The 17,106-nt window shown below is 35.2% G+C and overlaps 1 long non-coding RNA gene across 2 annotated transcripts in view; it reads right to left on the minus strand.

The window, feature by feature from the left end:
• The window catches only part of LOC124898148, a 19,500-nt gene extending 6,369 nt beyond the window's left edge, over positions 1 to 13,131 (minus strand). The window contains exons 1-2 of one of the 2 annotated variants that reach the window (XR_007054937.1): positions 6,684 to 13,131; positions 2,834 to 5,240 (exon numbers count right to left, since the gene is read on the minus strand). This is a non-coding gene — a long non-coding RNA (uncharacterized LOC124898148). Of the gene's footprint in view, positions 1 to 2,833 lie in introns of both variants that reach the window. The other variant, XR_007054936.1, reaches the window with a different exon arrangement.
• Between the last annotated feature and the right edge of the window lie 3,975 nt (positions 13,132 to 17,106).

Here is a 17,106-nt window from a genome sequence, read left to right on the forward strand (position 1 = left end):
GGGGGTAATAGGACCCCCTTTAAGTTGAGGTGTGTCATAGCCTTTTTTGAGTATAGCTCAGGGAGGTAATTGGGTATTATCTCTTAAAGAAATGTAAATGGTAGAAGTTTCAAGAATCCCCTTGTTATTCTGCTTATTACATGACAGTTACATACAATTATAATTATCATACATTAAAGTTTAGTAAAATTAATTCGCCATCAAATTTCAAAGAGTTAGCAAATTACTAACCGATAAAAATAATGATATGTAACTAGAGAGTCAGATAATTATTAACTAGTTGATTTAATAAACTTTCAAATAAGGAAAAACTAACATGAATAAGTAAAAATGCAAAAAAATAAACTAACAAAGTCTAGTAAAATTACTTGTATTGATATGGAATATTATTGATAATGACAATAGTAGTATTACTTTTGTTCTTATTCTCTAATTTATAGGTATCACATCATGTTTTTCAGCCCATTGATCCTTAGTCACTTTGCATAACAAAAAACTTGTCTTTAGTCACTTTGCATAACAAAAAACTTGTCTTTCATAATTTTCCATTGATCCCCTCCTAACTGAACCCTCAGTTGAATAAGTTTCTTTTCTAAACCCACCTCTATTTACATTGTTTGCCCAACAAAAAAGGTCGTCCTCCTCACAATCTATTTTAAACTAAAAAAGCTACACAATTCTCTTGTTCTAATGCAGTAGCTCCTACTTTTATTCTCTAGAAAAAAAAGCTAATTTATTGTGTCCTGCTTCAATAGAAAAGTTCTTTTTTCCTGTCTGCAAAGAGTAGATAGTGCAGTAAATAATTTGTTCCTTTCTTTTATTTTTTTCTTTTACTATCAATGTCTCTTTCATTCTTTTGTTCAAATCTCTCTCATATTTTTAAAAATAATCAAACACTTTTTGAAAATCACTACAACTTTATCAATTATACTCTCACAAAATGTTTGGCAAGGTTTTTGTGATAAATTTATCAATTGTACTCTCACAAAGTGTTTGATAAATTTGCAGTGATAAAGTTTATCAATTGTACTTTATCAATTGATAAAATTGTAGTGATAAACTTTAAGAATTGTACTCTAAGAAAGTGTTTGATAAAGTAGTAGTGATAAAGTTTTCAATTGTACTTTATCAATTGATAAAGTTGTAGTGATAAACTTTATGAATTGTACTCTCAAAACGTGTTTGATAAAGTTGTAGTGATAAACTTTATTAATAGTACTTTATCATCTTTATGAAACACTTTGTTAGAGTACAATTGATAAAATTATAGTGATTTTCAAAAAGTGTTTGATTATTTTTTTTTAATGACACAAAGATTTGAACAAAAGAATGAAACAGACAGTGATAGTGAAAGAATAAAATGAAAGAAAGGAACAAATTGTTTTTTGCACTGTCTACTTTTTGTAAACAGGAAAAAGACCTTTTCTATAGTAGCAACGCCCAAGCAAATTTTGCTTATTTTTCTACAGAAGAAGAGTAGGAGCTATTACATTAGCACAGGAGAACTGTGTAGCTTCTATAGTGTAAGAAAAATTGTGAGAAGGATGATGTTTTTATTGGGCGAACAACGTAAACAAAGGTCGGTTTGAAAGAGGAAGTTGTTCAATTGAGGATTTAGTTAGGAGGAGATCAATAGAAAATGATGAAGACAAGTTACTTGTTATGAGAAGTGGCCAAGGATCAATGGGCTGAAGAAATACGATGTGATACCTGTCAAGAATAATTCATATCACTACAAGTAATTTTACTAAACTTTGTTTGTCTATTTTTTGCCTTTTTAGTTGTTCATGTTGATTTTTCCTTATTTGAAAGTTGATTAAATCAATTATTTAACAATTATCTGACTCTCTAGTTACATAACATTATTTCAGTCATTTATTGATCTACTAACACTTTGATGGCGTTACAATAATCCCCTTGTCGTTCTACTTGTTACAAAATAGCCACCTACGATAGCTACCTCTCTTATAGCATATAGAAAGAAACAAACATCCAGCTCATCAATCGAAAAATCTAAAATTTTAGATTAAAGAAATGAAAGGGTAGAACTACCAAGAATCATTAACAAACTATATGGCATATATTAACCCTATACACCACCACCACCAACATAACAGTCCAGAAAATAAGGGTCCAACGCTGGATACTGATTCTATTATACTATGGTAGTGTTCCCCTGACATATGAATATACTTTGTATCCAAACATTTGAAATGTATATTGAACCAAAAAACTCATATATAATCAACTGTACAATATATATTATGTGTAATTATGTATGTACCTTCAGAATACTAATCAATTGAGCCTCTATCGCAAGCTAGTTAGAATCAGCTAATAAGAACCCTTCCTATCCAATCTATTTTATTATTCTACAAATTGAGTTCATTTAAGAAACATGGACAAAGACAATTCTGAACTGAAAATAACATAATAGAGTCGCATGACAGACACTAAGTAGAGGAGAAGAAGCAGCAGTAAAAGTTTAGAACTCAACTTAAAATATATTAAATATTGACAACTCAAACCTGGGTAAAATCTCATAAATTCTTTTTAGTATTCATGAGCCAATTAAATATATCCAGTGGGAAAAGAGTCGCATTCCTCTCCAATGTTCCTAGTAAGCTTCTTAACTCAGTTACAACTTCATATGTAGGACCAATAGGTTGATTTTCCTGATTTAGTATGATAAGTTTTTTCTCTTATCGGTCATGTACCCTGTGCATTTGTAGTTTACCTTTTGTTTTTCTAGTCGAAGGCCCTTCAGCTATAAGAAAATAGAAAAAAATAGAGGTCATGGATGAATTCAATAAGTTTCTAAGCTATATGTTACCTTGTTCTTCAAAATGTTCAGTTGTTACAAGAGTGGCTGAATCAGCCATTTGGACTTGGTCCACTACATGTTGCTCATCCTCTGCATGTTTGCTCCTTTGCAACATGATACTCCACTACAGATTGTTCAATTTCTTGAGATAGTGGTGCTACTGGTGGTTGCTGTTCTTCAATTAATTTTAGACGATTCTCTTTCTCTGTTCGTATAGCTTGAACAATTTCATTTGTTGTCAATAATCATCATTTTCTATTTGTCATGGCTGATAACGATTCAGGTTTAGTAAATGCCTTGTTTCTTGCTCTTTTGTTATTTTTCGAAGACCCTTTTTGATTAATTTTTATCTAAACATGTGTAAATTTAAGATGGAACAAAATAACTGCAGTAAGATTTCAGACTTAACTAAATAGACAACCAAGAACAACTTGACTGCAGTAAGAACAATTAACCGGTCAACCAAGAACAACTTAACTTTGTAAGAACAACTAACCAGTCAACCAAGAACAACTTAACTGTTGTAAGAACAACTAACCAGTTAACCAAGAACAACTTAATTGCAGTAAGAAATCGCAATTAGTGCATTCAGTAGGCTTCTAGAAATTGACTATAAGGTATAGCATCCAGTATAAGAGTAAAATTTGATAAAAATCTAGAAAGACAAAAGAAAGTAAGCAAAAATATTGAATCACACAAGCAAACAGGTTACACAAGAGACATGGAGGTAGAAGCAATGGAGGCTCTTAGTTGCTGCTCAGGCAGAAAAAATTAATGGCTATTCTCAGAATTGTTCTAACAGATTACTGCTATGAAAGATATGGTGACCAACGAGTTATTCTTATTCATATATTAAATAAGGTCCAAGATAACCATACTTGACAACACCCAAACATGAAGCATTTCATTTCTTCTTTTTAAAAAATTGGTTGGCAAGTCAAGAAATTATTTATAAAATGCTAATTACAACACAGTAATAGATCATTGTTGATATAATATATGGAAATACTTTTAAGCGCTTCAGAAATTTCAGCTGTACATCCCTTTTTTACATTATGACAAAAAGAGAAACTTCCCCTTTTTTATCACCGAGACCACTCGATAAAGAAAATTGCAATGTATGTGAGGAAAAAAAGGACAAAATTAACAAAGAAACCAGTACAAATAAAGGAAAGACAAACTACCAGTGCTCAGGTAAAATACCATTTATTCTTAAAAGAAGGAAGAGAAATAAGAAATGGACGGCAAGTGATAGAAATAATATCATATTACATAAATATGTAAGAATCCCCTACTTACTTTAACCACTGTAAGCAGTGCACTCTGACAATAAGCAGAGAAGGAAAAAGAATTCAAGAACACGAAGTTAATTATTGACTTAGAGTTCAATAAGAAGAATATATTAAAAATACAAACTACTTGCTAGACTTTGTAGGCATATACTGAAATCGATCAATAGAAATACTCAGAAACATGTTCATTAGAAAAACAAACGTAACCATACACATTATTTTTTGTTAGTAATCGCATCATTGGTCAAACAGAACAACACAAAAAGGCACATACAAAATTCAAATACAAGGTTATCAACATTACTAATCTAACTTCGCCAAATAGAGATGTATAGAACTTAACTCCTAGTAAGTAGCAGAGAAGGTTTACAAATAGGGGTGCTCTTTTAGTATATTACTATAAATAATTGTCTTCTTTCCCCAGTTTCAGTATGGAAGCATATAGAGGTAGTGGCTTTATAAAATCATCCAACCATCCTACATTGAGCTAAAAAAGCAAATAATTTTGCCTCAGATAAATAAATCTGCTTGTCGTCTTATCATATTTCCACATTACTGCTATCTCGTTAAGATTCTTTGATAAAGATAATTGTCAAAAATATATAGCTACAATGACTTAAACCTACTCCAGAATAAAATCTATGTATACTAATTGACCTTTGAACATACGTTTAGAACCTGGAAAGGTTGTAAGGCACAGAGGGTAAAAGTATATTTCAGCCACAACAACCCTAGTGTGATTCCATAGGTGGGGTTTGAGAAGGGTAGAGTGTCATGGACCTTATCTATGAGGTAGAGATGTTGTTTCCCAACGAAATTTCAGTTGGTATATGTTATAATACTGCCAATATAAGGTGAAAGTAAAAGTTCTATAGGTCCATCCAGACAATAAACCTCCGCAAGAAATATAATAACGGCTAATTAGCATGCTTAACCAGTAGCTGCAATTTACTAAAACCATAGATAGCTTAAGCGACAGTGTCGACCGTTACATCATAGCTTAAGACAAACTACCAGTGCTCATGCCAAATATCATTTATTCATATAAAATTACATAAATATGTAAGAAGTCCCTACTTACTTTTTCTCCTTGCTCAGCACCATAACCACTGTAACAGTGCACTCTGACAATTAGTAGAGTAAAGGAAAAAGAATTCAACAACAGGAAGTTAGTTACTGACTACTGACTTAGAGTTCAATAAGTAGAATAGATTAAAAATACAAACTACTTGCTAGACTTAGTAGGCATATACAGAAATCGATCAATAGAAATACTAAGAAACATGTTCATTAGAAAAACAAACATAACCATACACATTATTTTTTGCTACTAATCACATCATTGGTCAAACAGAACAACACAAAAAGGTACAGAAAAAATTCAGAAACAAGATTATCAGCATTACTAATCAAACTTCACCAAAAAGAGATTGTTTAGAACTTAACTTCTAGTAAGTAGCAGAGAAGGTTTACAAATAAGGGTGCTTTCTTAGTGTATTACTATAAAGAATTATCTTCTTTCCCAGTTTCAGGATGGAAGCATAGAGAGGTAATAGCTGTACAAAGTCAGCCAGCAATCCAACATTGAGCTAAAAAAGAAAATAATTTTGCTTCAGATGACTAAATCTGCTCATTGTCTCATCATATTTTCGTATTACTGCTATCTCATTAATATTCTTTGATAAAGCTAATTGTTAAAAATATAGAGCTACAATGACTTGAACCTACTATAGAATAAAATGTATGCTTATTGATTGACCTATGAACATAAATTTTGAACTTGGAAAGGTAGTAAGGCACATAGGGTAAAAGTATATTTCAGCTTCAACAACAACCCGAGTGTGATCCCACAAGTGGAGTTTGGGAAGGGTAGAGTGTCACAGACCTTATCTATGAGGTAGAGAGGTTATTTTCAAAAGAAATTTTAGCTAGTATATGTTATAAAACTGCTAATATAAGGTGAAACTAAAAGTTCTACAGGCCCCTTGAGATAATAAACCTCCGCAAGAAATATAATAACGACCAATTAGCATGCCTAACCAATAACCGTAATTTACTAAAACCATAGCTTAAGCACTATAGAATTTGAGAAGGGACAAGAGTAGTGGCAATTATCAACTATTTTTTAGGTGTTACATTTGACTTTATTATATATATTAAGCAAAAATTATCAACTAGAGACACACATCTTCTTTATGTATATTCAACAAAAAATATCAATTATAAATATCAGAGAGATGGAGATAGAGAAAGAGAGAGAGATTGGAACCTAAATTTTCCTTGGTGCAATTGGAAGTTAAAGATTTCTCAAAAAGACTATGCAGAAAGATAAATACTAGAATTGAAGAAGAAATAAAAAGACTGAGCAAAAATATTAATCGCAAGAGAAGAGAAAGGTACCAAAAAGAAAGAATTCATAATCTGTTCAACAGCTCTTAGCGCATGTGTATTTGTTAAGTTCCACTAATTTAAGACATTTTGAAAACCAACAACATTAAAGAAACAAAAGAAAAGATAGTCAAGCACATTAAAGACATTAAGGAACATCAAGTACATTAACTACTAACCATTAAGAAGAAACTTTTATGTCAATCATCAACTTCCATCCAATCCCAATCGATATCATCAATGTCATCCTCCTCTTTTGATATTTCCATTACATATTCTGATGTTGTGCATAGGAAGGCATATCAATGCTGTCAACAGGGAGATCTTCTCTTGACCATCTGACATCAACACCGAGTACTTTTTTTTAATGAACCAATTTCATCATTAGGCTCCCTCCAAAATGTTTCTTTAATACTGGGATAAGTTTCTTCCTCCAAATCATACAAATCAACAGGAACTTTATTTCTTACACAATAAATTCCTTTCTCAATTGGATCTCCCTTGATGCACTTGTGATGCTAATACAAAAAGGTCATCTATACTGTATTTTCTATTGAAATTTATGTGCGTCAATCCATATTCATCTACTTCATTATGAAATCAATCACATCTAATTAGTACAACACTACAGCAACCCCAAAAATCTATGTTGATGATATCTTGAATAACTCCATAATAGATAACTATTCCATCAACAGGATTCAGGTCTCTAGCACCAGCAAAACTATCTATTGTTGCTGACAAAGTCACTCCACTATTTTCAGTCTTAACTGAGACATCCTGTGTCATTGTATGAAATTGATATCCATTAACGAAATATGCAGTATATCTTTTAGCCACAAAATTAGGCCCTATAGCTAGCCATCTTAAATGATTTGGCACTTCAATATTTAAAACTTTTTCCTTAAACCAATCACCAAATTCTCGACTATGAAGTTGTGCTTTTACCTATGCATTTTCTCTAGTATGATTATTGATGTTGCCCAAAGCTAACCTCCAAAGAAGTATGCTGCGGTTGATGTCAAATATAGTAACTCAAACCAGGTTAGGGTAGAACCCATAGGGAATGTGTGGAAATATATCAAAATTGGTGAAATCATGGGTAGTGCAAAAAAGTAAATGGAGGGATTTAAAGTCAACAGTAACCAGTAACTGAGCTTGAGTGCTTGAGATTATAAATAATAGAATAAAAACACTAGGACTATGTTCCTTGGGCATCTAACTGTATAAGATTCTCATGTTCAACTCACCTATCCCACTATTCTGCATACAAAGTCTGACAAGTTATGTATTATCAACCCTCTTGTAAATGTGTTGATAAATCTCACCCTTCACCTTTTGATTTTGATGGTGGCACCTTACTATCCCTTTTTATTAACCCTATACAACTATTACCTTCTGGGTTTCAAGTTGATTATACGAGGGTTGATAGCCTAGAATCATTGTTGTAACCTTCTTTCCCAATCTTGAACTCCTTTGTAAGGATGATCTCGAATACAGGAAATCCTAAAACTTCTGCAGTAGCTTGGGGTACAAGTAATATAAAGGAATCACATTACACTCAACCAAAATATAATAGATAAATATCCCACTTCCCTTACATTGTTAATTCACCAGGGTTCCCACAACCCCAGTAAAGGAAACTAAATGCTCATGCTTATGCAACAATCCATGGAAATCAATAAAGAAGAGATGTAATTGATTGCACAATAGTGAAAGAGTAAAATCTAAAATCTCCAATTGAATACAAAAATTAAAAACGCAAGAACAAAAATATCCAAAGTATTAAGAAGTCAAAGTATGGCAAAAAAGTACTAAAAGTGCGTAATATAATAAAGGAATAACCCTAGAGTATTTACAGTATCTTAAAATAACAAAGAAAACCTAATTAAAAAAACTTAAAAAACTTTGTCGGCAGTTGTTATGCCTCTAGCAACGAGTCGTTTGGTCTGGTTATGACTCATTTCCTGTTGTCGTATCTCTCTTCAGGCTTCAGTTGTTACGACTCGTAGTGTCACCCTACGAGTCATATGTTGCTAATCTTAGTCACTGCCATAGTTTTTCATTTTTAGTGCAATTGAATTCGTTCTCCTTATGACTACCCACCACGAGTCGTAGATAGTTCTTATGACTCGTGGTCTTTACTCGTTACCACTAAGGCATCAATATTAAAAACTTTATACACTGGTCACAGTACGACCTCTCACTACGAGTCATTGTCTGACCTTAGAACCTGTAGCCTTCTATTACATCATTCATGTGCTTCAACTTTGCTTACTATGATCTTTATGGTCACACACCATGACTCGTAGTCACTATTTACGAGTTGTGGTCAGTCCTTACTTATTTTTTTTTAGTTCAACTTTAGCTACTCGTATCCTTACGGGTCTGACTACGAGTCGTATGGTGACTTAACGACTCGTAGCTTGACCAGTACTTGAATTTTTCAGCACTTTTTTTCTCCTTTTTAGTCCAACACCCCCTTCAAACTTAGTTTACCTACAAAACACATAAAACATACATCATATCCGATGAAATGACCTAAGTTAGTGCATAATTTCACCATTTAAAGTATCAAATGTGCCATGTTTCTATGGCACATCAACACCCTCGACTTAGAAAGTTTGCAAGTGCTCAGGCAAAAACACGAAGATCATTTTTTTGGTACAATAGTGTGACACACAAGATCTAGGTGATGGAATTACGTTAGTAATAAGTAACTGGGTCACTACATGGACATATAAATAATCTTAACAATGCAACCCATGGACCTTTACAATCAAATAAGTCCTTATCACTCAATTAGATCAGCATGTTCCTATAGGGATGATCAAGATATGCTCTCACTCACAAAGAAGTTCCAATCAGTGCAAACAGAATGTCATAGGCTTGCCTGTATGTTGTTTCCCTGTGTTTACTTTTATTAGGCTTGTAATGTAGGCTTGGGGCTGGCATTGTACAATTGAGGATTTTTTAAGTGACTTAGCCTTCTTGGCACTATGATTTCTTTGTGGTCCACTCTTTTACCAACTTTTTGTTTAGTCTGCCCTTATTTGTCCTTTTTTATTCTTTTACTGCTTATTTAGGCTCAATCTGGTTTCATTTATTCTTTCTTTTTCTACTTTTTCAATTCTATTTTTACTTTCTTTTTCTTTTTTTTTTCATTCTATCTACCATACCTAACTCTACTTATTTTTTCTATCTACACCCTTTTTTAAAACAAACTTTTTAGTACACACCTCTATAATAGTCACCCTCAACTTAGGCAATTTGCTTGAGTTGAGGTGCGCAGTTTCCAAGGAGGACTAGGGCCAAAATAGGTTCACTGTAGCTTAACATGAATGTGAATTGGTGTAAATGAAAAATCGGTCTTTTAAGGCTCAACATCCGGATCGAGGGATTTCTATTTCATTTAGTTAGCAAATTTGGGATAAAGTGGACTTATTAAAAAATGGCCTATGATAATCTCTTAACCAACCATCCTACAACCTAGGCAAGAGCAACCGGGCAAGTTCTAGATTCCATACACATCGAGAACTAGGCAATGCCTCACACACATTGTACAGTGTTACAATTATTATGTCCCTAATTCTAATGCCATTACTAGATTCACCACAGTCACACGCATACCAGATCACACAGTTATCAAAATTTTAGGAGGGGTACCATTTTCTCAAACATTTTCAGCAATTACAGCACACATTTTCTCAAACATTTTCACAAATTACAGTACACTCATATACAAAACATTAATTGCCTTAGATACCATGGGAGCACACTAATATTAAAAATATTACTTGCCTTAGATACTATGTTTCCTCCCAATTTAGCATCACACAACACATCATAAAACATAAAAACACAACACTACATGCCGGTTCCTCATTTAAACCGCAGTTGGCGAGAAAAGAAATACGATAACAATAACATATTATAGCTCTACAGTACAACCCTACCCCTAACTAAATACCTATACACTATACCAAGTGCATATAAAAAGAATATAAAACAAAGGGTGAAGACATACCTGGGCGACCTAGGAACCAGATCAAGTAAGATCAGCACGTGGGACCTCTAACCGGATCCCACTCTTAACATTAGTGGTCCTAACAGCTGTCAAGAATTTATCTACAATAGTGGCACTGGTGGTGGCCAGTGATCTGAAAGGTGGCTCAAGCGGTGGGGCTGTACTACTGCTCAACTCAGCAGAATCAGTAGATCTCGAATTACCAGGCCCCAACGCCATCTCTCGGACCCTTGCCTCGTGGTCTAGCTTAATCTAAATACTAACTATTTTTGTGGCCTAAACATTCTGTTCCTCTATTCTTCTTCTCTTTTATTTTTTGTTTTTCTTTACCCTTTAACCAGATTAGGTTTGAATATTCAACACCTCAAATATTTTTGACTTTCTCCTCTTCTTGGACCTTCTTAATAAGAGGCATCGAGAGGATGGGCCTATTATGTAGCTCTTCAACTTACTTCCACAGTGTAGCTAGCTCGACTTATACACCAGTTAAGTCTAGGGACTGAATACCCTCAAGTTACCGGCTAGTATGCTGCTCTAACCCATCAAACCTCGCCTGCATCAACCTCAGTTATTCTTTATCCTCACGTCAACCCATGGTTTCACTTCTCCCTCCATAAGTATCACTTTTGTCTCCACCGTATGCAACCTTTTCTATACCTCTGATAAAAATAACTGTGACAGTAATTCATAGCCGACTGGAGCCAACCTAAAAGTGGATGGTCGAGGCACTTAAAAGGAAAATAGAGGATGAGTTTGGGGTGTATTTGCTGTATTAAAGGCCTAGGGCTTGGACAGGCCATTCTCAGTAGGGGTGTCACCTATGTCGGTGAACCCTGCAGTGTTATTTCCATGCCCACCGACCTCAAAAGACCTTTGGATCATAGTGGAGCCCAACTTAGCTTTCCTGGAGATCGGATTAACAACTTCTCTGGTTAGACCCAAATATATCATGATTTTTAGACTCAAGAACTTGTCAATCCCCGGGAGCTCTGGAACTCCTCGTATCTATGTGTATCTACACCAAGAGACAAGGGAAGGACATCACTATATTCATATTCATCACCCTAAATCTAATCTTTCAAACAATCCATTTGGTCACATCAATCTCATAGCCAACCATAATTCCTATGATTAGGGTCACTTTATCTGGGCGTACAACATTGTCTATCAAATTGGGACTCAGCCTGTGTTGTATTAAGGACCAATAAACCTTAGCCTAAAAGTTTAGGCTACTTTTTTTAATTGATGATGAATTTTTTATACCATGAACTACCCACAGAGTTTTCTATCGATTGGTGGCAATGATCCCGACCATCCACTAGAACTAAACAAGCTTATCCTCTGACCCTAGTTATTTCACCTTCACTTTCTTCACCTTCTCTACTCAGAAGTATATCTCTACAGTGGTGGTCAGAAGTACAAATTCTGACCCACGTAGTCTCGAGAGATCATTTGAGCTGAGATGTTCACCCAAATACCTCGAATTACTAAATCTGACAATGAGTCTGCACCCTTCCATAACCGACCCTGAGGGTTTTGCCTTTTTATCTCTATCTTTTATGCAGCGTAAAAATCATGAACCAATGCTGAACTATACTGACTCGATACCCTAGTTATCCATTCAAAATGTATTATTTGAATCTGGCATCAAAGGTAACCATCTCAGACTTGCCCGGAGTTGTCAAATTCCTCTCAAGATAAATACATCTTAGGGGCTTTCCAGTTGTAAGATTTATGGAATTGTTTTTTTCATATAGGGCCTGTATTTCGGGGTACTCCCACCATTCAACGATGGGCATCGAAGTAGCCTCAATGAAACATGAAGTGGGAGGTACTCGTGGTGGTGGTATTTCTTTGATCGGACTGTCGCTCTCTTTACTACTATCTTTTTCCAAATGCAGACTCGTCTTTATCATTATTGTCATTCTCATCGTTAACCCTATTTTTATATTTCTCTTCCTTGGAGCCTGATTCATCCTCACCAGCATCCTCATTATTTTTTTCTTCTTCATCATTTTTACTGTCCTCATTAGAGTATGATGGTTATTGGGGTGGTAATGTGCTAGGGTTTTTCATTCTTTGTATAGACCTAGAAGATGTGTCCTTCATTATTGCTTTCACCCTCTAAGGTTGCTTCTCTCTTGGTGCTGCCTTCCCTACTTTTGGTTATTCCTCTAGTTCACCGCTTGACTCATCGGTGTCCTCACTTCAAAGATAAATAGTGGATTGTAGAGTAGGTTTTTTTTGGGTTTTCTTTATTGAGGTCAGTTTTTTTGCGAAATTAGTTTTCAGAGCTATTTTACCTATTGAAACAATATGCATTAATTATTCCTAAGAAAAGGGTAGAGAAATAAGAAAATAAGGTGTCACTGTGGCAAGACCCGGGCATACTATAACTCAAGGTACAAGACATTGTCTCTGCTTAAGAGGCGTAGTGAGACTCTTAAGGTGGAAGAATGCCTAATTAGTATTCACTAGTTAAATAATGAGTCCTCCTAACGAGTCACAATGTTATACAATGACTCGTTACCAATACTCGTTAGCTGACCACAAATATATTCCTAGTGCAATACCTTTTCCAATTATTATGACTCCTGACTATAAGTCATATAGTGTGACCACAACTCATTGGGATGAGTTGTAATGTCAATAAAACCCACACTTTTCTAATCAATCATATTACCAGTGGTTATGAGTCATGTAATAACTCGTTAGGTGTCCCTACGAGTCATTAAGAGTCCCGTAGCCACTATAACATGAGTGATTAGATTAGTTGGATCCGATTTCAATCCCAACACAATAATGTACATATTTAAACAATATCAAGAATCCCTATTTCATCCCCATTAACACAAATCAGTACGCATTAGGCGATTTACTCCTATTATATCTTTATTTTACAAATTTATCAGGACTATGGCTCGTCTACAAATATGTACATATAGTTTGAACAAGAAGACCAAGAAACTATTTCTCATTAAATACTCACTTTGACACTTACAAAATTAAACACAAAATACTTACTTGTTGCTTGCCTTGGATTCTTCTTGAGCTTAAGTTTAATGATTTTCGAGCGTTACCCTTTGAGGTTATTTGATTCTTGGGAGATTATACGTAATTGATGTTGGGATGAAGTTACATTTTAGTAAGTTGAGTTGGTAGTTTATAAGAATGGAGGCAGTTGCAATTTTGAATGATTATAATACCAATTATTTTTCCCCTTTATTTTATTTTAATTACTTATGCGACTTGGACCGGGTTGGCCCGCTAGTCCAGTGATGTCGAGCATGGTTACAAGTCTACTTAATAACTCGTAACCTATGATTATGAGTCGTAGACTCCCTTTGTGATGATTGGAACCTTACCTGGGTCTCTAGTCATTAGGACTCAAGGTGACAAGTTGTGTCACTTACTATGACTAGTTCTGAGAGTTGTAATAATTCCAGAAACCTAATACCTAAGAGTGGTCTGAGCTCCAGGTCCCTATAAGTATTGTTCACGAGTCGTAATACCTTATTATGACTCACTAGATGGGTTGTATGGCCTGGCAGTAAAATGTTTTTTGGTTTATTATTTCATTCTCCAACCCTGTACACTAAACACACAAGTTACCCTATAATTAAATAAGTACAAAACATGGGTTGCCTCCTACACAACACTTGATTTAATGTCGAGACATGACATATCTAGGTTGGATACTTAGATTTTACCAACTATCCCCTTGGGTTGCCTCTTATGCAGCGCCTGATTTAATATCACGACATGACTAAGTTGCCTTGGTTACTCAAAATTCACCAAGGCTTAATCATCAGACACCTTTACTTCCTTAGTATTACCTATAGAATGCTTGAACCTTTGCTCATTCACTTTGAAAGGGGCTTCACCATCACGCTTCAGCTCAATTGCACCATATGGGAACACCAACACCACAATGAACGACCTATATGAAACACCCTGGGTTTTGACCATTGGAAATTTCCTAATCTTTGAGTTCACTGTCCTGTTAATGACCCATTATACAATTTTTATGGTGTGTGTATGGGTCGGGTGACCCTAATTATTAAGTTTCTAGTGAATGGTGGTTGGGGTTCTATTATGATTACGACTTGGTGGTATGGGTTGTTAGGGATGGTGATGGGTCGTTTGGTCCATCCTTCATGAAATTAGTAACTTAGTGACTTGACTTGGCTTTGTATATGAGTGTATCACTAAGAGCCATAATGATAGTTATGAGTGGTAATATTGAGTCGTATGTTGTCCAGTATCCAATCCCTTAGGTTTTGTCTTGGACACGACTAGACTGTATGAGTTGTATGGTCAGGTCATGAGTGGGGTCATGGAGTCATATAGTGGATAGTTTGTGGATGTCCAACTTACTATCTTGGTGATGACTCAATGGTATGAGTTGTGTGTTATGGTCACGAGTCACGAGGTCGACTCGTAACCACCTGTGGTCTTTTTACATTTTAAGCTGGGAGGAACCTTAGACATTTTACACTTAAAACCCTCAAAACCCCACATCCCTATAACACTTGAGATGGGAGGTACTTCAACTTCAAGAACGGTGGCTCCTCAATCGACAAACGAGCAGAAGGAGTGGTTCTAATTTTTAGATCCAGATCAAGCTTCTTTGGAGCATAAGTGTAAGAAACTCTCCCATATAGAGAGCCCACCATATATTCATATTCCTAAATTCTATCACTACTAAAATTCATAATCACTGTTGATAATGATTCAACACCCAACCTCTCCTTAAGTGGAACACTCACTGAATCGATTTTGTCATTAATGGTTTCTATCTGAGACACAACTCTCATATCATCTAGCTGTCGTATAGATTGACTTACGTTGAATACCACCTGTTTATCATTGAGCCTGAACCTAATCTATCCCAATTACATAACAACCAATTCCCTACCTGTAGCTCGGAAATGTCTGTCTAAGATGATAGGGACTTGTAAGTCCACCTCACAATCAAGTATCATGAAATTGGTTGGAAATATAAAGGATACAACTTTTACTAACATATCACAAAGAATACCGATTGGCCGTACCATTGTGTGGTCATCCATCAACAATCGGATCGATATTGGTTTGGGTACCCCCAACCCCAATTGCTTAAAAAAACCAGTGACATAAGATTAATATTGGCTCCTAGATCACATAAAGCTCAAGCAAAGTTGAAGAAACCGATGGTATATCAAATGGTGAAGGCTATGGAGTCCTCCTTATTCTCTACCAATGATCTAGAAATAATGGCACTACAATGATGCATATTGTCATTGGGCTCATAGCTTATTATCCACTTCCCAGTAACCACATCTTTCATGAATTTTGCATAACTAGATATCTGCTCCAATTCCTCTACAATTAGAATGTTGACAGACAATTCCTTGAATATTGATAAAAACTTTTGATACTTTCTCTCTTCTTGCTTGTTTTAGTCTCCGAGGAAAAGGAGGGAGAGGTCTTAGAATAGTCTTCAGCATAGGTTCATCAACCTTACCCTTAACTTTATCCTTCTTATTACTACACTCAATACCTGATGATATTCCAGCTTCAACTTCAGGTACTTCCTCAATATCAGCATTATCACCATCATTCTTTGACTCAACCACAGTAGGTATGGGGGGATGGGGTCTATGGTGGTATTCCCACTCTAATCGGTAATGGCATGGTAGTGACTATCATTTTTCAAAGTTTGCACTGTATTGTGGAGAAGAGTGCTAGGCTGCCTCTAATTTAATGTGGAAGTCATTTGTCCAAACTGCTGTAACATGCGACTCAACTTTCTAATTTAACCTTGATATGCCTTCCTTAATATCTTTAAGGCATATTTTTTGATTCTCTTGGACTTTCACTAGTTTCAACAACATCGCTTCCATTATCCACTCGGTATCTCAACTTTCTAGTGGAACATATTTATCGCTCCTCTCCTTATATTTATCTTTACACCTCAAATCACCATTACGCTCCCTATTTTTATCTCGATAACTTTTACCATAATAGTTTCGACCTTAGTTTCCTTGCCCCTTGGCTCGGAAATCCTCTACTTCTCAATTAAAATACATAGCTTCTTCTCTACATCTGGCTCATAGGCCATGGAAGCATATCCCCATGCATGCGTTCACTTTTTCAGCATTCATTGCTACAAATTGTTTTGTAAGTAGCCTAATATCCATTATGAGTTGTGCTACTGAATCATCACCATATCTGTAATCACTAGTGGCTCTAATGGCATACGTACAAGCACCCTTATTAACCTCCCAAGTTTTCCATCCTTGGTTAGTGATATTGATCTCATCTAGAATTTTCTATGCAATATCCCAATGTAGACGCATAAATGTGCCTCCAAATATAGTGACTGCCATTGCCCTAGATCTGATACTCAGAGATCTATAAAATTTCTCCAGGGAATTGGACCCTAGAATTTGGTAATTAGGTACCATGCTTAACTTCTTTTTAAACCAAAACCATACCTCATACATGGACTCGACAAGCAACTACCCAAAGTTGTAGATTTTATATTTCAGCTGTAGCATCCTAGCAATTGAAAAGAAATAGTTCAAAAACTA

The sequence above is a fragment of the Capsicum annuum genome, chromosome 4, assembly GCF_002878395.1.
Source record: "Capsicum annuum cultivar UCD-10X-F1 chromosome 4, UCD10Xv1.1, whole genome shotgun sequence".
NCBI classification, from domain to species: Eukaryota; Viridiplantae; Streptophyta; class Magnoliopsida; order Solanales; family Solanaceae; genus Capsicum; species Capsicum annuum.